The following is a 26,438-nucleotide window of genomic DNA, read 5'->3' as shown; positions in this document are numbered from 1 at the left end:
CGTTATTTACTCTTGACATCTGAGCCACTGAAGACGCAGTGGATTAGCTTTGTTTTTGAAGGGAATCCGCCCTCCAATCTACCTAAATGCATTTACGTTCACGTAAATCATTCGTGATCCAGCCTCACCTATACAGAAGAAGTGAGTATATGGTTCTTTTATGAATCTTTGCCAATCGCCTTTCCTAATAATGTGCTAGTTAGCAAGTTCCATGGCTAAAGTAAATAGTATGAGAACGGCTGGTCAACCCACGGAAGAGAGCTCATTCCGCCAGGGTGAGCAGAGCTCATTAGCATTTAAAGGAACATGTACTTAAACGGGGTTGTTAAACATATTTGTGTTTTTTACATGTTAAACATATTTAGCTAGCTTGATAGAGAAGGGTCGCTCAAATCAGAAAAAATGGGAAAGCTATGATGACGGCAATGAACATGAGCGGGAAGTTATAGTTCTCAAGGAATTAGTTTGTTCCTTCTAGATACTGAATATTTTCAGCTGAAGGCATGATTTATACAAGTAGGCCTACTACAACACTTATTCACACGCAATCGCTCTCTCAATAATGCATTCAAACAAATGTAATCTTACAGTGCTACTTCATTACTATTAGCAGAAATCAAATTAGCAGAAATCTGTAAGAAATGCATCGATCCATAGGTAAAATAACTGACGAAAACACTGTTATTTTCATCACAAACAAAATTTACACTGCAAAAAGCACCAATTATACCTTTTAATGCTGACAACCATGTTATTAGCTTGTCATGTGGTAGGAATTCAACACAGAGTAACAGCTCACTACCAGTTCCAAAAGACACTGTAATGTTACAGGCAATTCTAAATGCATTTTTCATCAATGAATTCCTTAAATTATCCTTTGACTATGCTCTGGCCCGCCATTTAGTGGGGAATTTTTTTTTTTGGCCCGATGCCAAACTTACTTGCAGACCCCTGCCCTAAAGAATCATATCAACTTGAAAATGGGCATCCGATGACCTCTTTAAATATTAAATAGCCTGTAATAGCCACATTATGTTATTGTGCAATAATGGTAAAAATTGTAAAACGAATTTTTTAGCATTTATCCCAGTGCCATGTATTGCCCTACTTGGAAAACACTGTTTTCTAAAGTAATTGACAGCACGACAGATGCTGTTGAAAGAGCCTATTGAACCCCAAACAATCCTTTAAGACTGGCTTCTGTAAGAGAACTGAATTATTTCCCCAATCAATGATCTTGGGAAATCTGCAGAGCTATATCACCTGTTACTGTTTATTGAAAACATAGAGCAGAATCCATTTGTGAAAAGCATGACTTTTATTAACCCTGCCTTGTTTATAAAACTAAAACTAATTTAAATGAATCCTCTCACTTCTCTACACATCTTCTAACCAATGACCTTAACGGTAAACTCCTGACCGCTACAAATCAAGCTCCAGTAATGAGGGTTAACTCACACTGGGGTGTGTGTGTGTCCTTAATAAACTCTAAGTGGATTGGACAGATAGTTGACTCCATACTGTGAGACTTCAGGGGTTATGAGCGGTACCAGAGGAAGGAATGAAGGGGAAAATTTCAGGAAAAACCAAACCATCCAATCACTGGGAAATCTAATGATTTATGATTCCTGAGGTTGCTGGCTTTTTAAGTCACCTACTGTTTCACATTAACTGCATGAAACAAATCAATCCCCAGATCAAACGTCCAATCAATCAATGTTCAGCCACCAGCTATTTGATCAATATGTCAGTCAATTCTGCTATATTTTGCTCAGAAACGTTGCTACTCACGTCTTGGATTCAAAAATGAAAACACAAAGGGGCTAAAAACCAATTGTATTATATAACAAAGTGTCATTTAAAGTAATATAGAACAAGCACAATACATTTTACAGTAAATATAACATTTCACAAAATTAGTTTTTTATGAAGAATCAAAATGTGAAAAAGTTATTGTTTAAGACCAAAAATGTTTAAATCTCTGTGGAAAATGCTTATTGTTGAACTATACTGGTGGTTATTCGGACATCTGTATGAATTTTAACGAAAAACTAACTTCATACTGTACATTCTATTTCAGTCCAATGCAATGAAATTCATACAAGGGGGCGGATTTTTTGAGACACAATACCATTCAAAAGTTTGGGGTCGGTAAGGTTTTATAATCATTTTGAAAGAAATATTTTATGCTCACAAAGGCATTTATATGATCAATATGCATTAAAAACAGTAATATGAAATTGTATTACAATTCAAAACAATTATATCTATTCAATGTATTTTAAAATAATAATAGCAATTTATTCCTATAGTGGCAAAGCTGAATTTTCAGCTGCCATTACTTGAGTCTTTTCGGTCTCACATGATCCTTCAGAAATACTTCTAATATGCTGATTTGGTGCTTAAGAAACATGTTATTATTGTTGACCAAAAGAAGGTTCAAAAGAACAGTTATTTTTTTTTAAATCTTTGTAACATTATAAAAGTCTTTATGGTCTCTTTTGATCAATGTACCCTTTCTGAATAAAAATAATTTCTTTCTCTCTTGAAAAAAAAAAAATCTTACTGACCCCAAGCTTTTAAACAGTATGCACTGATATAAATCCACATTGCAGAGAATGCATAAACTACACACAAATAATCAAATATTTTTTACCCTGCGTTCTTTTTTATTTACGTGTTTGATAAGGTGTTTTTCCTCTGATGGACTGAAAGCCCAGTTTTGGAATGATTCATGAGCTGAAAAAGTGTTTGGATGTTCTTTAGTACTTAAAACATGTATAGGGAGAATGTATATACACAGACATGGTGTTTATAAGAGAGGAAATGGGGCTACTAATGTCAGCCAGGATGATATCTGCTAGACTATATTAAATCCAAGCCAAATCGCTCAGAGGTAAACTATTTCTGACACTAATTAAAGAGTGTGTCCTGACTATATGCCTCACTGAACCATGAACCCTATTGTGTGTGCGTAGATGTATAGGTATGTGCCTCAATATATGAGCTAAATCAACCATCATCAAAACATTCATTTATCTGGACTTCAAAATATAGATGATAAGAAGCTTCTGTTTTTTATGTCACATATTTTCACACTAGAAGGTCAAGTTTAAAGGGATATAGCTCACCTAATATTAAAAAAAATGATAAAAATTATAATAGAAGCTCTCAAGTTTCAAAAAAGGATTAGTCTTTGATGAGATGTTAACTTCTGTGTCCAGTTCACTGAGTCAGATCGGATCAGTCTAATTCATGAATGGATCATTCAGATCAGTTTTGTGAATTGGATCAACCGATTCACTGAACAGTGAACACAATTTGTTCTTTACGACATCACTACTGTTCTTCCCATTAACTGAATATAGCACATGAGTCAAATGTACCAGTTGTACAGTACATTTACAGTGCTTTTGTGACTTTTTTGAAGCCTGAAATCTTAAAAAATGAGAATGTCTCATTTTGTGTTCCATGGAAAGTCTTAGATGTTTTCAACAACATAAAGATGAATAAATGATGACGACATATACCCTTTTGGGTCAGCTGTCCCTTTAAGCATGTCATTTCAAGCTTATTTGGCCATATTAGAAAAATACACATGTAAACAAAAACAAATACCACAAACTACAGACGCACAACAAATTTCACTTTTACAAAGATGACTCTACTTTGTATATCAAACCATGCTGGTATCCCAAAACTAGCAAACATTTGATGAAAAAAGGCCTTTAATCTGAATATTTAGATGTTTAGAAGAGGATATAAAGATAATGTAAAAAAAAGATTATTTAGTGCCTTCTGTTGAAGTTGATCTTGTTGAAGTTGAAACAATTCACTCAAGCAGCCAGACAGAGTATTTTCTCACGACATCTTTCTGTGTTTCTTATGTAATGATCCGTAAACCTGCTACACAAGACAGAGAATGTGTGTGTGTGTGCGTGTGTGTGTGTGTATATGAAGTAACAGTTTCAAGATTTAAAAAATAAAAATAAAACCATGTCGCTAGATACTTCTGGTATTAAGGATAAAAAATTAAGCTTCCAGAGCAATGGTTCAGGATAGAGAACTACTGGTTTAAACCTCAATTTGGGACAAACTTATCCATTTAAAATTTTACAAAAAGAGGCATGAGCATTTTTTCACCCTCTCTCTGGCTCTTTGAGTCTTTTTTCAACTGTTGTCATTTTAAGAAACGCCCCTTCACATGTATAATGGGCAAAAGCATTGTGCTCAGGTACACACACATTGGCTTCTGGGTTTGCTGTTGTGTTAAAAATAGTTTTTAACTCCGCCATCCTTTTATAGCACCCATTTTACAAAATTTGCATTCAATTGTGACAGGTTCACAACACAATCTGCACTGAAACACATCAAATAAATGGTTAAGAGCGACTGAAATGATCATGTGCAACACAGGAATAATAGTTCATCCTGCTTTCTTCGTATCACCTCACTGGGCAGGTGGTGTGTTTTTTATCAGACAAGTCCTTATTGAGGTGTAAATGTAGATGGCCTTCTGCTGATGCATTCATCTGTGTGAACTCACAAAGTTGCATAAGTTTTGAGCTTGAAACTAGCAGTATGTTTTTACCTTAAAATATAAAATCCACTCCTTTATACTGAAAAATCCTTTATATGAGTGATTTGTTTCAGTATTAGTTTTATAGTGTATAGTCATTGTGAGGCAACATGTTCCTCACTGACACTCTTGAGAACATGCTGCTCTGTGTGGTCTCTGAGAAAAAAAAAATTGTGTTGACTGCATCAAGTTTAGACAGCAGGACCCTCAAACGAATTAACAGAGCATCTGATCACAGAGGGGGCGGTGGAAAAATTTGACAAAAACAATGAGACAAAACAAAAGAGACGAGATACACAGATAAGAAAACCGTGTCAGGCAGAGAATTAAAACTGGATATAGAAAAAGCAAAAGACACGGGGGGAGAGAGAGAGAGAGAGAGAGAGAGAGAGAGAATGAGCATCAGTCATCTGGTGCAGACAGGTTTGACTTTGATTGACAACTATTAAAGCAGATTCCTTCTTATATCTGACAGGAATGCAAGGAAACATAGAAGCCTGTCTAGAGTGGCCTTTTCCAAAATACATGTCTGTACTTCTACACAGGCATAGTGTGTGTGGTCTTGAACTGCGTAGTTGTCTTAAACTGCAAAATATTGCATATATATGTGTTTGTGTGTGTGTGTGTGTGTGTGTGTGTGTGTGTGTGTGTGTGTGTATATATATATATATATTTATACACGCACACAAACACAATGAGTTAAAATTTATTCATTAAAGGCTTATTGTATGACTGTATTAGAAGCGTTTGTAGTAGAGTATTATGAGAGATTGACTGAGCGAGTGTGATTAAATGCATCTGATCCAGCATTCATCCTTCAGACCAATCTCATATTCTCAATAAAACATTAGTTTGAATGTCCGACAGGCTCGTGCTATCCTTTTATCTGTTAAGGGTGATTACTGATTACAGCCCTGCTCAATGCATTTATTGGCTGCAAAGAAAAAAACTTACTGGAAAATAAGAAAAATACTGATTAAGGAAATATTTTTTTCCAGTTTTGATGTTCATGTTCTCAAAGATCTCTTACATTCTTACATCTAAATTTAGTTTATTATATTTCTCATTATAGATGTGAATGTTTAAGAATATGCAACACAACAAAATGCAACGTTGTAAAATGCTTTGATGTCATTAATAAGCAAACATTTGTTTACAGCTAAAACTTACAGCAAATAATGTCAGAATAACTCCCTTGAAACAAGCCTTCAAAGTCACGGTAGCATAATTGCGTTAAATTGCATCACAGCTGCATTTCCAAAAAAAGCTTAATTTTTGGGTTTCTGCCACATATTTTTCAAGCTAACCCTGCTTGCTTAAACCCTCCACCGAGGCCTAGACTAAATCTCTGTGTTGTGTTTTCCTTGCGTCGTCTTGAGGCAGAACGAAAGTCTAATTTGCTGGAGATGGTTGTGGTCTGCTGGAGACAGCACTGAATGAATGGCTCATTAACTCCTGCATAAGCACTCAGTGAGCTTGTGATGGTGGAAAATTAATTTATGCAGTCTTCTGCCAGACATAACATCAAACTCATAGCAAACTGGGGAAAATCATAAGGGGGAAAGGGCGGGAGGAAGGAAGCTGGAAAGAGAAAGAGAGGGAAAGAGACTGTAAGTGGAAAATCTGACCTAGGCGTCTTGCCTCAAATAAGTGACATTCTTAAAACTCGCTGAAATGTAAGTCACAGATCCCCTGGTCACGCTGTCCAGCATCAACAGCAAAAAAGGAACCGCTCATTCTTCTTTCAGACAGATGAACCGGCCTGCGGTTCCCCCCGTGAGAGGTGTGTGGGGCCGCAATAGAGTGTATGTAACCAGAATGAACTTTACAGCACATTAGCTGAGGCAGTGTATGTGTCTGGCCACTAAAGCTAGTTTCTAGCTTAGTTAGCAGCGCTCTGGAGCTGAGCGATGCATTTCGAACATTGGATTTGAGGTTAATTACCTGGCAAATAACATTTCGTCATAGTTTATTTACTTTGGAATTACGTATAATCAATTTTAAAAAATGAGCTGAAATAGGGCCTCATTGTCAACAAAACATTGCCAAAAAATGGTTTATAATTGTTATTTAATATGTTAGACATACTTAAAGCAACGATCAAATATCATTCACAGTGCCAGAATTATATAATAATCATGACAATTACAGAATCAGTTTTTATCCTTCACACTATTTATTTATTCATTGCTGAATTAACTAAAGTCAATGGTTAAAGAAATACTCTTTTTGAATACTATTTTGATACTGCTATACAAAGACTTGTCATTTGAATAACCCAATAAACCTAATACTTAGTACTAAGGCCTCATATTTGTATTCATCAACTTTGAAACACTCAGCATTGCATTGTCAAGAATAATGCAGTCAATGTTAAAGATGTAAACCTTGTTTACAAATATGTATAATAAAATTGAATCTTTCAGTACTTGAATTTCTCAACTGTGATGGCATGCAAATAGTGTACAATTTATATTCAAGAAAACAAACTCACAATCCGTTTTGACTGTATTTGCATATCTTGATGCTTTTGCTTCACTATTAAAAATAAATGGCTCAATACATTTTGAAATATTTTGTGAATTAATCTGAATTTAATTGAGGTTGTTTTCAAGTTTACCATTTTGCATCCGTCTGCATTGCGAGTTGCATTGTGTCGATTGCTTGCAGTGCAGACCGAGAAACAGCAACTGAATTTCCCACAAAAAAAAAAAAAAAAACTGAATTTACCTCAAGCAATACAATGCTGTAACACTATACATTACTCAAAAGTTCAGCAGGGTAAATGAAATGGACAGAAGGTATATGACTTGTCTCTAAAGGCAGGCAAAGGTCTGTGAAATGAATGGTGTTGAAATGGGGAAGACTCCCACTGTTCCAACATTATCTGTGTTGATTTGGGGTTATGAGGTCTGAACACTTCAATCACTCCATGTTTGTTCATCTCAGTGAGTCGGGGAGGGATAAATAGATGGCGAATGACGGTACAGCAGCCGTTAAGATGAAGATTAAGATTGCAGACCAAGGCTAAGATTATGGAAAGAGAGAGAGTAGTCCGGTGTCCTGACATTTTATCCTACCCGTCAGATTTTCCTACCGGGGCTTACTGCGCATGGGCACATAAATATTTCGTCCTTTTTCTCACGATGAACAACAATATTTAATGCATCTGCATTACTGTAAGGAGTAGGTTTATGGTTGGGGTAGGTGTAGACGTTAATAAAACAATCTAATAGGTAGAAAACATTATTTATTGTTGATTTCCGGTAGCTGTATCCCTTCTAGCCACAACCGCGAATATAACACATAATTAGTGTATATACACTACTGTAAGGGTAGGTTTAGGGTTGTGGTAGGTGTAGACATTAATAAATCATAATTTAACAGGTAGTATTTTTCGTTGTTGAATTGTAGTACCTACTGTTTTAATGGGAGGTAGGAAAATCTGACAGGGTAGCACAAATCGACAGAACACCGGCTCTGACTGATTAACTGGAAAGTCTTATTTGGCTTTAATGACCTTAATAGATCTTTTACTAATGATGCGGCAGGGAGACAGTCCAGAGGAAATACCTGTACGTGAACCGCATCCAGTATGAACAAATCAAGAATAAACTCAGTTTCTGGAGATCTCAGCCAATACAACAGATCCTACATTCTAGAACTCGATTGAAATTTTGATTTTCCTTTGATTTCATTTACCCCATTCCCACTGGCACATGAGAAAAAATATTTGGTTTTGAGTGTATCCAATTCAAGTTAAAGTTAAGCAAATTAAAAATAAAACACTATAATTTTTTTTGTTTTAGATTATATTTAAGAGTGTTATTAAACCATTAGTTTTTTATGAGTTTTACAAGATGCAACATTAGTCTAAATGTACAAATAGAGGAAATGAGCATGGGTGTGTTTTGGGCATAACGTGCAATAAACCAATCAGTTTCATCTCCCATTCCCTTTAAGAGCCAGTTGCGCTCGAACCATGGCGGATTCTCTATTTACACGATGGAATATGCAAGCGAGAGAGAGAGAACGCATCTCCAGAGAGGAAACGGATCTACTTGTGCGCGAGCAAATAGGTAGGCTAATTCTGATACATGCAATGACTATACATTATGACATGTAGGCATTTTTATATTTATGTAGCCTACACAATAATAATCTTTTACACTGTAATCCTTTAATAATTAATATTTGGCATGTTTGTGTGCTGTGTGTGTAATAAGAAGAGTGTATGCACGTTGTGGACCCGCCTATAGGCGCATATTGCTCTTTAAATAATAGCAAAAATACTGTGACATTGACTTAGACCAGGTTTTAGTTGGTCAATGGCGCAGTCTAGAAGCATGATATTTATGTAAAAAAATACACTTAAAAGGCCCATCATTTCAGATGTGACACAGGGTAAATTTCCAGGACACAGATTAAGTCTCGCCTTGGATTAAAAATTCTAAATTCTCAAAATCTTATTTGACAGAATAATCCAGGGCAAAGATTAATCTGTGTCTAGGCAACCAGAACTTCTCATGTTGTGAATCCTTGAGCCCTGAAATTCACCTTGACAGGGAACATTCTGATGCTGATTTGCCTCTATTGTAAATAGAATCCAAGCGATCCAGACATTCTTTTCTTATGATGTAACAGTAAGCATTCACCGTGTTTCCTTGGAAATGACAAAGGCAGAGATTTGGAATATTTCCAAATAGAAGGATCTGACTCATACTTTATCTATTTCTTGATGTGCCTAAATATAATTTATGGTGCATTAATTATATTTGCCAAAACCATGGCTTCTCACAAGTTAATAATCAGCCATGGTACATCATCCTTCATGAGCTGCTTTTTTCCTTCATCCAAGTTAAGCTACAAAAAGAAAAGTGACATCAGAAAAAAGGTTAACTGCTCTCCTGACCACAAACAGACTGAAACGGGCTTAATATTACCATACTGAAAAATGCCATCAATATACAAAAAAAATAATGACAAATCATTAAAAGTTAATGAACAGAGTTTAATATTACCATCTTCTGGCTGCTATATTTGTATCCCAGAAGCATAATTATGATCACAGAAGGGGATGAAAGGAAGGAAAGAACAAAAGAAATCACATAAACAACAAACGCATAACAAATTAAAATAATGGACAGAGAGATGAGTCTAAGGCTAAGTTCAGAAAACAAAATCAGCCTACTGGTTACTGCATACTGTGCAAAATACTGGCTACGGTTTTTTTTTAATGAAACATAATGCATGTTGCAACAATAAACAGTTCAAACAGTTAGTATACACTGTCATCACATAACCTCATTACTTGCAAGATCAAGTGCCAACTATCACTTTTATTAGCAACTGTCCTGAGAAGTAACATGAAAGGCAGTTGAAAGAAAAAGAAAATCAATCAATTTTACACTTTTTGCTCCCTCTATATAAATTAATATGTATAAATAAATGAAAATAATTCTGCCATCGGTAATGTTCCATACTATCATGAAATATTAGATTTTTTTCTTGCAAACATTTTTTCATCAGAATACACACCTAATTTTCAATAGCCATGACTGGAGAAAAATGCTTTTTAGAACCAGATGGTGCCAGATGGTTGCTAACCAACCATCCTTAACCCACTGGTTAAAAATCATATACTTCTTGTTAATTTATTGCATGCAAATAGGTGCACTGCATTGTGAAATACCGTTTCCCACTTAGTATGATCTATTGCACAGCTTCTGTACACAGTATACATATTACTGCAAAAATATCAAGAATGTCAATATGGTATTCCAAACATACATCCTCCCGATGATAAGAACAGATTAGAAGGCATGTGTCCTCCAATCACAGACGATTCCCAGGTGACCTCTGGCTTCAAAATTCTACTTATCAGCAGCCACAGACTAACCACTGAATGATGAGAGGACAGAAAGACAAGTGTGTGTGTGTGTGTGTGTGTCTGTACCTACTTAACCATATTTTGGGGACAAATTTGTACCCAAAAGTGAGGTAAACCTGACAAAATCTCCAAAAACCTCCCTTTGGGGATGTCCTCATTTGTAAAACGGGTTTAAAAAAAAAACCTAAAAGTTTTTTTTGAAATTGTAAAAATGCAGAACGTCTCTTGTGAGGGCTAAATTTAGGTGTAGGGCAATACAGTTTGTACAGTATAAAAACCATTACGCCTATGGGATGTCCCCATTTAGATAGCTAAGTAAACGTGTGTGTGTGTGTGTGTGTGTGTGTGTGTGTGAGAGAAGAGAGAATGTGACAATAAATAAAGACTACACATTCTACACTGCAAAGAAATAAACTATTTATTCATTGCAGGAAAATTAATTCCAGAAGCAGAGGAGGTTCCTCTCTTCTTGGCTAATGCCACAATAATGCTAACTCCTTTTTTCAACACTAACTCTGTTTCAAATCTAACACACAACAGCAAATGTACACATAAATTACTAGTATATATAGCAATACATAGAGTAAAGCAAGAGTAAAACATTAATATAACCTTACAAAAAATTACAGTATGTCCTCCCGCATCCGCCAGATCTGGCGCCCCGTCTCTCGGTGCGGAAGCGGTCTCTTCCCCCGGAGACGAGGGCTCGACGCTTCGTCTCTCTTCCTCTGAGGAGGTTGATGTGACGAGCGTTTAGGAGGTTTCGCCGCCTCTGTCGCCCCAGTAAGAAAAGCGAGCTCTCCACGCGGTGTCGGTCCCGTTTTTGCCGAGGCAAAGCGGTGGCTGCGCTCGTGGGGCTCGCATATGGATCATCAGATCCAGCGCCCGCTCTCTGTGCTCGGAAGCGGTTCTCTTCCCCAGAGAGAGGGCTCGACGCCCCGCTTGTCTTCCTCCGAGGAGGTGGATGTGAAAGATGTCGATGAGCTTTGTAAGCTCCAGTGTTTGCACAAGCACAAATAAAGCCGGTCCCGCTCTGCTGAGGCAGAGCGGCGGCTGCGTTCGCGGGGCTCGCAAAAAAAAAAAAGGCTGATCTGGCTGGCGAGAGTCAGACGGGCATGTCCCTATCTCCTCCCGTATCCGCCAGATCTGACACCCCGTCTCTCGGTTTGGAAGCGGTACTCTTCCCCCCTGAGACGAGGGCTCAATGCTTCGTCTCTCTTCCTCCGAGGAGGTTGACGTGACGAGCGTTGGCGAGGTTTCGCCGCCTCGTTCGCTCTCGAGCTCTCCGCGCGGTTTCGGTCCCGCTTCTGCCGAGGCAGAGCGGCGGCTGCACTCGTGGGGCTCGCAGATCTCAACGCTTCGTCTCTTCCTCCGAGGAGGTTGATGTGACGAGCGTTCACGAGGCTTCGCTGGGGGCGGAGCATGTGAGATCGGCTCTCGAGGGAGCCGGCTGCCCGCATTACGAGCGGCTGCCGCGAGAAAAAAAAAAAAACCTGCCGAGGCAGAGCGGCGGCTGCGCTCGTGGGGCTCGCAGGCTGATCTGGCTGGTGAGAGCGAGACGGACATCTCCTCCCATATCCGCCAGATCTGGCGCCCCGTCTCTCGGTTTGGAAGCGGTCTCTTCCCCCGAGACGAGGGCTCGACGCTGCGTCTTTCTTCCTCCTAGGAGGTTGATGTGACAAGCGTTCACGAGGTTTCGCCGCCTCCTTCGCCCCAGTGGGAGGTGGCTGCTGGGCGGGCAGCCTCCTCCGCATACCAGCTCCTCACATAGGGCTGCGCAGAAAGAGAGCGTCGCCTCTCGTGCTCCCCCGAGGCGGAGCCAAGGGCAGCGGCGCTCCGCGCCGGGGACTTCGAGGCCAGAGACAGACCTGAGGGATGTCTTGTCGGCCAAGAGGTCCTCGACGAAGAAGTCCTGATGGGCGAGCCCCAGGACTTCGGAGGGCGGCCCCTACTGGGGTGGAGCGGCTTACACCGCGGCACACGGTGACCGTCTCCCCTCGGTGCCCTCCGGGGATTTGTCTGTCAACCCTACAGTTCCAGGGCACAGCAGGTCCCAGCGAGTGGTACTCTCAGGTTCTTCCGCCTGTGATTTCAGCGGGCCTGAGAAACTCGCCTCAGCCGCCAGATCATGCGTCTCCTGCCGGTGCGCCGCAGCGAGGCAGCGGTCTGGCCGCTTCTCTGACACCAGAGGTCAGTCTCGAGAGACTGATTCCCTTAGTAGATCGTTTTGGCAGCTTGGCAGCGGCTGCCGAATGTGTCTCTTTGGGTCCTGCGGACGGTAGAGGCTGGCTATTCCATCCAGTTCGATGGGCCACCTCCGCTGTTCAACGGGGTTTGCGTGACTATGGTCCGCCCCGAGCAGGCTCTGGTCTTGGAACAGGAAGTCGGTACTTTGCTGAGAAAGGAAGCCATCGAGTTGGTTCCACCTCACGAAGTCCACACCGGCTTCTACAGCCGGTACTTCATTGTTCCAAAGAAGGATGGTGGGCTGAGGCCCATACTGGATTCGCGTCTCCTGAACCGCTCAGTCAGTTCGCTGAAGTTCAAGATGTTGACGGTCAATCAGATCGTGTCTCAAATCAGGTCCGAGGACTGGTTTGTCACGATAGACCTCAAGGACGCCTATTTCCATGTGTCCATCCTTTCTGCTCACAGGAAGTTCCTGAGGTTCGCTTTCGGGGGCAAAGCGTACCAGTATCGGGTTCTTCCCTTCGGCCTAGCACCCTCACCCCGCTCGCTCGATCGGAGCGCTTGGCGATTCGGCATTGAGATATCGCTCTCGCCCACATGAAAGACTTGGGGTTAAGACTAAACGCCAGGAAAAGTGTGCTTTCTCCGGCTCAGAGAACCACTTATCTAGGCGTGGTGTGGGTTTCGACGAGTCGATCCTCACGACAGTCAGAGAGTGCGAGAGGGCCAGCCATTCACTGTCAAGCAGTTTCAGAGACTGCTCGGGCTCATGGCAGCTGCGTCCAGCGTGATACCTTCTGGCCTGCTGTACATGAGGCCCCTACAGTGGTGGCTCAAGACCAAGGGGTTTCTTGAGGGAAACTCGCTCCACGCTGTCAAAGTGTCACGCCGTTGTCCGTGCCTTAGACATGTGGAGGAAACCTTGGTTCTTGTCTCAGGGCCCGGTGCTGGGAGCTCCTTGTCGCCGCGTCTCACTAGCGACAGACGCTTCCCTCACCGGTTGGGGTGCGGTCATGAGTGGCCACCCTGCCCGCGGTCTGTGGAGTGGTCGCCACCTGATGTGGCATATCAACCAGCTAGCGATCCTAGCTGTGTTCCGTGTGCTCAAGCACTTCCTCCCGGACCTGGGAGATCACCACGTGCTGGTCCGCACCGACAGCACGGCAGTGGTCTCTTACATCAACCACCAAGGAGGTCTGCGGTCGCGCCCCTTGTAGAAGCTGGCACACCAGATCCTTGTGTGGTCCCAGGGCAAGCTCCTGTCACTGAGAGCTGTGCACATTCCTGGGCATCTTTATATGGGAGCAGGCGTCCTGTCGAGACAGGGGCCGAGGCCCGGGGAATGGATGCTTCACCCCGAGGGGTGAAGCAGATGTGGAAGGTTTTGGCCAGGCACAGGTGGACCTCTTCGCCACTCGAGAGTCAGCGCAATGTCCCCTCTGGTTCATCCAGCTCCTCCGGGACTGGACGCTATGGTACAGACGTGGCCGAGGCTCCGTCTGTACGCCTTCCCCCCGATCGCTCTGCTCCCGGGAGTTTTGGCGAGAGTGCGCCGGGACGCGGTAAGCCTACTGTTAGTAGCGCCGTTCTGGCCGGGCCGAGTATGGTTCTCGGACCTGATTTCGTTCCTCGACGGTGCCCCGTGGCCGGTGCCGATCAGGAGCGATCTCCTCTCACAGGAGATGTGGAAGCTGTGGGCATGGCCCCTGAGGGGGCGCAACTCATAGCGTCCAGTCTGTCAACCGAGGTTGTCGAGACCCTCCTCCAATCCAGAGCTCCCTCCACGAGGAAACTGTACGCCTTGAAGTGGAAACTCTTCACTTCTTGGTGCGGAGACCGCCAGCTCGACCCAGTCAACTGCCCGATCCGCGCAGTTCTGGAGTTCCTGCAGGCCCGTTTCTCCGCAGGGTTAACCCACTCCACTATTAAGGTCTACGTGGCAGCTATCTTGTCGTACCACGCCCTTATTGGTGGCCAGTCAGTAGGCAGACACCCCCTGGTTACACGTTTCCTCCGCGGTGCGCTGAGGCTGAGGCCGCCTGTACGACCCCGTGTCCCCACGTGGGACCTGGCTGTGGTGCTGGAGGCTCGGTGCAGAGCACCTTTTTGAGCCTCCCGAGGAGATAACAGATAGACTCCTCACCATCGAGACCGTCTTCTTGTTGGCCATCACTTCTCTGAGGAGGGTGAGTGACCTTCAGGCCCTGTCTGTGGCCCCTTCGTGCATTGACTTAGCGCCCGGTTCGGCGAAAGTCTTTCTCTACCCCCGTGCGGGGTACGTACCGAAGGTTCCGACGGTCGTACCACAGCCGGTCGTACTCCAGGTCTTCTGTCCTCCTCCCTTCAGGGAGCCCGACCAGGAAAGGCACAACTGTATGTGTCCAGTGCGAGCACTGGACGCATACATCCACAGAGCTGCCCTGTGGAGAAAGACGGACCAACGGCTCGAGTGCTTTGGTCCGCCTAAGAGGGGTCTTCCTGTTACGAAGCCCACTCTTAGTAGGTGGATAGTGGATGCCATCAATCTGGCGTACGAGACCTCTGAGCGTCCCCCGCCGCTGGGAGTCAGAGCGCACTCTACCCGAGGTGTGGCGGCCTCCAAGGCCTTCTGGGCAGGTGTCTCAGTCCAAGACATCTGCAACGCTGCGGGATGGTCCACGCCCCTGACGTTTGCCAGGTTCTATAACCTCGACATCAGAGCCACTCCAGGCTCTTCCGTCCTTTCAGCCTGACACCAGGCAGGGACTTGTCAGTCTGGCGGCGTTGGTATTGCGTTCCCATAGCGTCTTCGGACGTAGCTCGAAGTTCCTGGAAGGGAACGTACCAGGTTACGTATGTAACCCAGGTTCCCTGAAGGGAACGAGAGCTACGTCCCGAGCCACACTTCCGCACGTGCTTATATACTTCCTGGTCGTGACGTCACCCCGCCCGTGACGCCTCGCCCATCCATTAGACTGTTGTATAAAATATTCAGAGCGTCGGTCACGCTGATGGCGTTCCCATAGCGTCTTCGGACGTAGCTCTCGTTCCCTTCAGGGAACCTGGGTTACATACGTAACCTGGTACGTTATCTATGAGCTTGCTGCTCCCTCCAGAGCATATGAAAAGAACGATGTTTATAAATCCATGTTATGGTAAGTGCACACGCTAGTCTTTGTGCACTTTCTGAAAGCCACGCTGTGGTAAGATCGCACACCGAGTGTCTTGTGGTCTTTTCTAAAAATCCTGTATGGTATGGGTTACGCGCTGAGGCTTCGTCCCATTCTTTGAGTCGGTTAGGCCCCGGTCTCCTTGGGCCCCACTCTACCTATGTATCCCCAGTGATACTATTTGCACGGGGGCTACTACTAAGGATATGTTGATACAGTTCCTTCAGCGAGCTCTTGTAGGAGCAAGCAGTAGCCCCTGGGTGACAGGCCAGGCTTAGTTACTATCCTAAGCGCTTGGTCGTATCCCCTTAAAGGAATCCTTCTTTCTGATTCCAAGCCTTGAGTTTTACCCTAGGTCCAGGAGGTCCGGCCTCTATCAGGTAAGTCCGGGGTATGAAACTCAGGCCTTTGGCCGAAGGGGATAATGTCACTGACAGCCGTCAATTCATCCCAGGGACAACTCCTTTATCGTTGATAAGAGTTGATGCTTAGTGCTCGCCTTTGGAATGGCATGCACTTCCCTCAGCATGGCGGCGTGGGTATATCGTTCCCCATAGCGACCTCTAGAGGACGCAGTTCGAAGTTCCCTTGATAGGGAACGTCTCAGGTTACGTATGTAACCATGGTTCCCTGAGAGGGAACGAGACACTGCGTCCTCTAGACTTTAGGCCATGCTTCGGATGCAGCTTCAGACGAAGAAGTGGATGATGCTTTCTCCCGGTGCCCTTTTATACTGTGGCGCACCGGGAGTGACGTCATAGGCTGTCGCCAGCCAATATTTGGTGTTTTTGTATATATGCTTCAGACACGGGTCACGTAGATGGAGTTCCCCATAGCGACCTCTAGAGGACGCAGTGTCTCGTTCCCTCTCAGGGAACCATGGTTACATACGTAACCTGAGACGTTTTTAAAGAATATGAAAAAAAAAAATATATATATATATTTTGAAGAACCAACAGTTGTTGGTCCCCACTGATTCCCATAGTAGGGAAAGGAATACTATGGAAGTCAATGGACACATCAATGGATTTGATTACCAGCATTCTTCAAAATATCTTCAAGATAAGAAATAAACTCATACAGGTTTGGAATGAAATGAGGGTGAGTAAAGGATGACAAAATTATGATGAAAAAAAAAAATGAAAAAAAGCTTTTGTTTTTGGGTGAATGATCCCTTTAACCTGACTAGACAGTAGTTACCCTGACAAAATAAATATCTATTAATGCCAAGTCTGATGCACAATATTGCATTAGTGAGGACTTTTTTTACATGTCTGAACAGGCTCCACCAACAATCAACAGGATTTGGAAAGCCAGAAAAATAGTTTACAGCTCTTTGACTGGGCTGTTGAAATTAAACACAACAAGAGAAAGCAAACCAGACTTCCACAGCTGGTGGCAACACAAGTGTAGTTTAAGGGCACATAAAACGACTATACCCTTACAGAAGGAAACCGCTCAGCACTGTACAAATTCTCACAAGCCAGTAATCTGAAAGAACATACAACACTGAGCAGTTGCTAACAAAAGAATAGCTTTGTTTTTGTGCTTAACTTGTTATTCTATTAGCAATACAGCTAGACGGAAAATGCTTCTTTGAGTTTTAAAGAATAGGAAAAAGTAGAGAAAAAGATGTCAATGTAACATTTTGCAAAGAAGGGAGCAACCTAGTGATACTTGCTCTGAGGTGACATCCATTGAGAAAGGTAAGACCTCCAGAAAAACGGTCCAGTTCACAGAAACGACACCTTGTCAATGTTCATTCCTTTATTCACTAGGCATTTTTCCCCCAAGGGTCCCCTGTGGAGGCCATCTTGGTGAAGGCTTTCATGTTTTCTAGAGTGTTTCTGCACCTCACAGCCTTACGCAGTGAGGGGGCGGGGGTCACTTTCTCTGTCGAGTTGCCTACAAAGCTTGATTCACTTCTGGGAGCCCTCAGGGATAAAACACTACAGTCTGAACAGTAAATAATATATAAGAAGCAAAATCTGTCAATTTCGTCTTAATTCCAATGTTGGCTGGTTCCAATTTTTCTGTGGTGTGGATAAAGCTGCTATCAGTAATGTTTGCTTAATAAAATGCTTTACACATGAAGAAATGACTTCAGTCTGCAGTAATATCAACAGACTAACAATATCTTTCACAAAGTTGGTTGACGAATGGGAGCTTACATGAAGACATCATGTGACCCTACTTTCGTGGACTAAATGAGTCATGGATGATTATGAATAGAAGCATTTCTATAGTGGTATCGGTAAAAGAAACCTTTTGTTTTTGCATGATGCTGCACCAACGCCACTAGGGATCAGTATGCATTCAAGATTATCACAACCATTACAATTAGAGCAAAATGACAACAACAAATGGCCTGTTGTAAAAAGTAATGATACTAGCTTTTCTGCAGTACAGTAGTACAGAGTACTGAGTAATGAGCACTGAATAATGAAGAGTGTCAAGAGTTTCTATTTACAATGTGTTTATAGCATTGAGCATTGTACCCAATCACAGACATAAATGTGTGAATGCAATGGTCAATCAGAGACATTTAAGTCCACTTAATACCACTTAAAACATTGTTCTGCTCACTTCCTTGAATCCTTTCATTATAACCAACAAAGTGTGAACAGTATGTAAATAAGAAACTGATTGCAACTGGAGTTTTTGTAAGGGTGAGTTTGTGCTAAACTGAAGTGACTGACAGCTTCAGTGATTATAAAATGGGAGCTCTCTTTGCTTGCTTTTTCCATGCTGCTAAGTACAAAATTCAAGGTTTTGGGAGTGACAACCTTATTTAATTTTAAAAATTATGAATTAGTATTACTGTGGCTGTTTTGTGCTATTCGCCTTTGCTAAAAATATGTTACTTTGTACACTCTTCATATCATGGTCATGCAAAAACGACAGAAAATGCACTTGCAACTGCTGTCCTGCCGCAAAACGTAAGACCAGTTGTGTTTAGATCAAAATATATAATTGTTAGCGAGTGCAACCTGGATGCGTCAGTGACTGGTGAGATATTTTCCTAAATAAAATTACCCTGCCTGAAGAATTGTGTGAAAACTTATTGTTGTAGCCATTTAAGAAAGTGTATTTTTATTTTATATTATTTATGTTTAAATATTATTTGTTTGTGTTTTGTTTAGTTCAATTTGTTAATTAAGAAAGAAAATTGTAAACTTTTTGTTGGTCAATTATCTACCTAAATAAACAAGAAGGAATAATCGCTTTATGGAATGAAGTGCGTTCAAGACAAAGCAAAGGGCCAAAACACTTATGTCTGTATCATCTCAGTGACCTTTTATGAGATTTTACGCATCCGCAGCAAACTGAATTTAATGTTTAACTACATTTCAGTGTGGATGAGAAGGTTTTAGAAAACGCTTAAAAATGCTAGTGTGGATGGAGAGTGTTTTGAAACGAAAACGCCATTTTCAAATGTAGCCTATCCAGCATAGCCTAAAGCATTAAAGCGGAGTCATGTCTTGGGAAATAGAAAGAATTCAGTAACAAGAGTCAGAAGGTGCAACATTCCTTGCCGTAAATTAGTTGGTCTGGTTTATAAAACATGAACAGTAGCTTCTACCAAGAACCAAATACAACCTATTTAAAAAAAAAAACTAGGATGTTTATGTAAAGTAGTATTATCTGGGGACCATGTGTGATTTGGAAATTTATTTGTAACACATTAAACCTTTTCAGCTTTCTCTTTCTGAAAATTGTAGGGTGTAGCGATATGACAGCACCCAAAATACTATCAAACACTCCAACGCAGCTCCATTCTTTGCGAAAGATGGATAAAAAGGCGCACAGGAAACAAAAACCTTGAAAAATTATATACGGCCCACCAAATGCTGGCCAAATCACAGAGATGCCGATTCACACGGGACTAAAATTATCACAGGACCTCGGTGTTCGGCGAAATATGGTAGGTCATTTGTGGGGGAATTTTTACTTTACAAATTACAGACATGGCTGATTCGCACGGGATTAAGATCACAGACAATCTCCGCAATTATTACAAATGACTGGAGGTCACCAAGTAATACTAATCCCGTGCGAATAGGGTTTAAGCCAAATTACAGATATTGCGTAAACTTAAATCACAGACTAAAGAAAGCCCCCTACTAACAACAAGCTCTCAGGGTGGTCAATCATTGTGTCTACAGAATCATCTTAACTGACAACCCTGATTGACTGTTTTTGTGTTAGTCTGACCACTTGTGAAGTGAAAAGAAAACCTTTAGAAAACCTTTAAAAACACTGCAGATGAATTCTGAAGCCACTTTGATTTTCTGCTGTCATTCAATGCTGAATTTACTGTAAATATACTTTAAATTAAATCACAGTTTTTATTTATTGTGCTAACTATAAATTCAGAGTCCACATCCACTTCGTATATAAGTAAAGCTTAGGTGGGAGATGAAGAGCTACCGTTGGGTGGGAGTCACAATGCTCCTGGATCATGTCTGGATTACATTTGTCAGAAAAACACTTAATAAGAGGGATTATAAACCAGCAATCTAGAGTGCTAATGGGGATTGTGTCAGAGTTACTGCCTCAACACCGCTATAAGATACACATTAGTACAACCAAGTTCACCCATTGAATGCGTAAATCCAAACTCGTTACACAGGAGAATGAGAGACAATGAAAACAAATGAACTCAACTTACTTGGAGTGTGTGAACTCAATTTTTGACAAGGTCAAATCATTAATATTTGGTGACACAGGTGGAAGATTTAACCTCCTAAGCATAATAATGACTTGCATTGCATTGCGCATTGCATCACTGTTTAGTGAAGTCCAACCAAGTTCTCTCGGGCAATAAAACACAGAGATGACTTGATCTCAGATGACTAAATTAAACCAATGCATCAAAGAAAACTGGTCTCTTATCAATGAGCAGCCTCAAAGGCTTTTAAGCATATTCTGGGGAATCGCTTACATGAGGAAGTTGAAAAGGAAATAGGCTTCAAATTAATGTGTTCATTTCCATGTGCAAGGATCCACAATTTTAAATGGTACTCTGAAGTTATGTAACACCAAATGTCTCCAGCCAAGTTAGCACTGCAAGGTACAAACTAAATCCAAATCAAATGTAAGTCTGTCCAAACCCGTCGGTCCAGATTCTTTGGATATTTATCAGAGGGATCTGACCATGAAAGCCCACCAGGTTCTGCAGTGAGTGATAGACTACAAACTAACCTAAGCTTTCATATAGCTTTCAGGCTAGATATCAGTACAGATATTAACAACCAGATGCAACATATAGATAGATTGAATGTGTTTATTTCCGTAACTCTGCAAACCAACCAAACACAGCACTGGACAGGGTTTTGTAAACATAATTATCCCCGTATTCTTGGAAATGTCTTTAAAGCATGACAGACATCTAATCACATTCCAAGTGAGGACATGCAGTCCAGCACGTCAGTGTTTGCTTCAGGCACCACATTCAGCCATTTGACATCGGGGAGGTCTAAGAAGACTACAAAAGCCAAGATAGGCCAAACAAGCACTGCTACAATGGAATACCAATGAAATGTGTTCACTTTTGATGTATTGCACATCAATGTGACCCTGACTGGCCTTGACACACCTTGATTGGTTTAATCCATTAATTTACTTCATTCCGCCTGAAGACTTTCACAAAGGATAATGGCATTCGACTAACATAACCATTCAATTAACACATTAAGCTAATCAAAAATATTTTGATCTATTTAAAATACTTTTAGCATGTGGTGTTGACAATTTTGACCTCCCTAGACAAATAAAAAAAAAAATCGGGATGCCTAGCACTGACATTGTTGTTCTTGAGTGATGTTCTTTAGAGGTGTATCGTTTAATAGATTTAGCAGACTAGTGAAGCATACACACATTGCAAAATCATTTTAAAATTATGTTTGCCTAATGATAAGTTAATGAGGCAGGAGACTGACAGGAGGAAAGACAGGTGGGTACTTTGTGGATGTGTGATAAACAGACAGACAGACAGACAGACAGACAGACAGACAGACAGACAGACAGACAGACAGACAGACAGACAGACAGACAGACAGACAGACAGATAGATAGATAGATAGATAGATAGATAGATAGATAGATAGATAGATAGATAGATAGATAGATAGATAGATAGATAGATAGATAGATAGATAGATAGATAGATACTGACGGACCAACTGAACATGTTATTTTGAACATTATCAAATCTAACACAATACCTTGTGAGGCTGTGAAAGCGTGTTGTGCAGCATATGTGTGTGTGAAAAAGAAAGTGACAGTCAGGGAAGGTGTGTGTGTGTGTGTGTGTGTGTGTGTGTGTGTGTGTGGAGGTATGAGACTGAGGAGAGACTGGGAAAGTACAATGAAAAGAAAAGAATGAGGAAAAATGGACTTTGTAAGAAAGACAGGTCGGCCTAAATTTTCTAGGATCACTTCTCTTCTTAGAAGGTGTTTTAAATCCTTTCATATAAGGGCATAGCGCACTCCACCGCATCTTTCTTCCCTCCTTCCTTTAATCTGATCCTGCGGCCAATTCTCTCATGCAGACATAGACACACACAATCTGAAACGCATTTTCCAAAGACAGGAATGGACACTGTGTTCTTTGCTGCCGTTTCCACACTATTAAGGGCCGAACAGCACAGATAAGACCTAATACATTAAACATGAGCTGCTCTTATCAGTATTTGACACGAGCATGCCGTCTGTCTGAGGACACCTGTGACTTAAAAGCATTGGCCGGATCAAAATGCATTAAACATTTTGTGCACTTTGGTTATTGGCCCTTGCATTATTGAATGAAAGGCTCTTCTGTAAAACAATGTCAAAAGTGATTACCTCATAAATAATATCAGGCTTCTATTATACATGTAAGGGAGACAGGGCTTGGGAATTCTTCATAAATGTCAAATTTTTTATTAGGGTAAGTTGTCATATGTGTTTTATGGTGTAACTTCACAAAGTGAACTAATTACAAACTATGCATGCAAAAAAAAAGGTTTTATTTTACATTTGCACAGTGTTGTGCAACAAAATATGCTATAATTTTTACTTTTAGCCTGTATTAGGCCATTTACACCCATAAAACGTATCTGCTATGCATAAAGGAACATTACGTGTTGATAGTGCAGGCTGACTGTTCTCTACTCTAAAGGGAGAGAATACATTGATTGACATCTCATTAATGTCAGAACATTCCTTCACTACACCCCCGCCATCCGTTTCCATCAGTTTCATCTTCTAAAAGCTTCCGACCCTGTGCGCAAAGGCGGGTGCGAACTTTCACAGCATTTAAGGGATGTTTCAGATCTATTTTAGTTCACCCTTTCGGATTTCCCGAAACAAACAAAATATCTGCGGATAAGCACGTCTGGCACCCGGGTTATTATAACACATACACATCACTCATCGCTTCTCCCCCGCGAGATGGTTCATCAGCACAGTTGCGCGTGCTCTGCTCACCATTAAGGCAAAAGACAATAAAGCTCGCAAAATGGTTAAAAAATGTCTCGTAATTAATAAAACATCTACATACCTTAAACGCGTTAAAACACCGAGACAATCGTCGTGCGTCAGTCATGATGTACGTTATAGGCTAAAGGTTTTGCATAGTGCTGTGCAAAACAAAAATGTTGCTAGCAAAGTTACTAAATACTCCACGGAAAAATGTGCAATTTGAAAAATGTAAGATATATACTACTTAATTTTTATGCATATTAAAGATATAAAGAACACAGGATAACATGGTACAGTTGTATAAATAATTTGCTAATGTTATACTTTGACATAGGCTAACGTTATACGATATAGCTTACCGTGATAAAGTAACTTTAAGTGCTTTTGTGTACTGAAACTGTTTTGATATTTTTTCGTTTGGAAAACGTATTTACCTGCAGTCGTTCACAAGCTGTACATACAAGTGTTGAACTTAAACACCTTCTTCGTCGCTTAACCTGTAGGTCGTTTGAAGGTTAGATTTCAATTGATTGTATTCAAATACCACTTTATTCAGCGGTCATGATGCTCTCTTTGTTCAGTAAAGTACTGTCTGTCAGTTGACAAACGATTCAATGCGCCAGCGAGTCGTCCAAATGATTCGGACCGTTTTGCGAACCCGTTTGACCAATTCATTTAAAGAACCGACTCAAAAGATTCATTCGCGATTAGGCATCGCTAGCTCCGAGTCCAAACAGCGGACAGCAAACACGGGGCACGATTTGATTTGTGTAATACTTCCAGCGAAACATTTTAGAAAGCAATTCGCTACTTTATCAGCAAAATGGTTTAATCTACTGAAAAGCCTCGTTAATTAAAAAAATACCGTCTCATTAGTAAGAAATGTTAAATAGCTTGCAATAGTGACGCTACACTGCCCTACGCTATTTTTGTAAATATTAAGGAAAAATTATATTCGGATTGATTATATAATAAAATTCTGTCAATTCCAGAAACATATTAGAACAATGTGATTAACTAAATTGAACAAATGTAAGTTTACAGAAACAATATTGAAACTGTAAAATACAACAGCTTTACTGTGCATGCAGAGTTTAATTTATTATTTACGCTATTAATTTAATGTAATTCTTAATGTCATTAACACTGCTTACCTTACTAGCTAGAGTTCACTGAAAGGTAAAGATGCTCAAAGGAAATAACTTGTTCTTGCCACTCCTCTGCATTTTGGTAGATCCACTAAAAGCGCGTTGTTCCTCTCCAGAAATGCACGGCTTGTCCTCGATCGTCCGGATATCTGCCTGTCTGTTCCCCGTATCGCCCTGGTCACTAATTGCCAGACCACTGGAATCTCCCGGAGCTTACGAGAGGAAGGCTTCTCCCGGCGCGTGAGCGTGATTGGCTAGAGTGTCAGTGACGCACCAGCAGGTGGCAGAGCGTTCATATATAAGAGCCATTCAGACCGCACCAACATATTCACAAACTGCATAGACCTGTTGAAGATGACTGTCTGCAAAAAGACAATTTTAGCTTTAGAAACAGTAATGATATCTTGGATATATTTGATAAGCTTTTCTTTCTATGTAACAAGTATATTTCTTACCAACACTTGCTTTAACATTTTGCACACACACACACACACACACATATATATATATATATATATACATATATATACATATATATATATATGCACTGACATTAAATAGGCTTTTTTTTTTTACGGTAAACAATTATGAACAGAACAATCAAATTACAAAAATAGGGAACATACAAAATATTGTTTTGACCAAGATATCATATAGATAACATTTAAAACAAAGATAACATTCAAAACACCTGTGGCAATATTTTACCATATTTATATTTTACTATAGTCTACATATTTTTAATTAATTTATTTATTTATTTTGCTTTAATTGATTTGTCAAACTAGTGCATTCCAATAATTATGCTATTTATTTATTTATTTTCATCTCAGGCTAAGACCAGCTTTTTTAAAAAGAGATTTTAAATTAGCTTGTTTCAGATCTCCCATTCGCATTATGACAAATAAGAACTAATTACCCAGCATACTCAAAGAACAACTGTAAAAGGGGTGTTTTAATGATGCCCAATTAAATGATTCCATTATTCCATTGTTTGTCTTCTGTGTTCAGAGCGTGTTGGAGATTATAAACATATGGACCCCTACAGTTTAAGTTGAATACAATGTAATGTTTACACGAATGTGTGGCTGGCTTATCCCTGATTTAATGTGAATAAATATGCCAAGAAGGAAATTGAATGTAAAAAGAGCTTATAGAGAAAGTAATGACTTACTGTGATTAGTTTACTATGGGGTATTATACTGTATGAAGTGATCCTTTCCATACACCATAAAAATTTTAGACTCCCAAATAAAACTAGGAGCTGTAATTATATTTCTTTGAATATACTATTGTATGCATTTTTTATTTGATATTTGTGAGTCGGTGATATTAAATAAACCTGTCCAAGGCACAACGTTTTTATTCATTTCAGAAAGTGAAGGTCTGGAAAGAGTGAAGGGACACTCTTCTGCAGATAAAGATTCAAAGTCAATTCCACTGTCTACAATCCTAATGATTATTCACCTCAGGGAAAGAGCCAAAGGAAAAGATGGAGGAAGAGGGGTGTGAGCAGAGCAACGGTGTGAAGAAAAAGTATACGAACAGACTTTGGGATTATTGATGTAAAAAGAAAGTAGAAAGGAAGAAAATCAAACTCAAAAGTCAGACTGTGATAACTGAATATCAATGTCCTCTCTCTTTCCTTGTTTAGCTCTTTGGGAATAATTATGTAAGAAACCGGTGTCTTTCCAGGAAATTGGATGTCTTTTCACCTACAGAGTATCAGCTTGGCAAACACTGTTGTCATATATGACTTACAGTGTCATTGCGAGTCCATATCAACATATAAACAAATCACCACCTGTGCCCACGCTGTCATCAAGGCTAGTAAAACACAGACACACAGATGCACCATAAAGATAGTTTGCAATTAATTAGGCTGTAGATCATTGTGTCTGGTTCAATACATCAGGAGTAGCCCTTGAAACAGATGGAGGGCTTAGTAGAAACTAACTACTAAATGTCCTGCCAGTGCTACTACTACTTGATTCCTTTTGTGTGTGAGTAAAACAGGA

At 40.8% G+C, this 26,438-nt stretch overlaps 1 protein-coding gene across 2 annotated transcripts in view; it reads right to left on the bottom strand.

Annotated features, from left to right (window-relative positions):
- The window catches only part of LOC306850604 (muscarinic acetylcholine receptor M3-like), a 92,859-nt gene extending 68,241 nt beyond the window's left edge, over positions 1 to 24,618 (bottom strand). For both annotated transcript variants that reach the window (XM_079386315.1, XM_079386316.1), the window contains exon 1: positions 24,427 to 24,618. The gene's annotated coding sequence lies outside the window, so the exon portion shown is untranslated. The remainder of the gene's footprint in view (positions 1 to 24,426) is intronic.
- Positions 24,619 to 26,438: the final 1,820 nt, after the last annotated feature.

This window comes from Barbus barbus, assembly GCF_936440315.1.
Source record: "Barbus barbus genome assembly, chromosome: 30".
Classification (NCBI taxonomy): Eukaryota; Metazoa; Chordata; class Actinopteri; order Cypriniformes; family Cyprinidae; genus Barbus; species Barbus barbus.
This window is presented reverse-complemented; position numbering and strand designations above follow the sequence as displayed.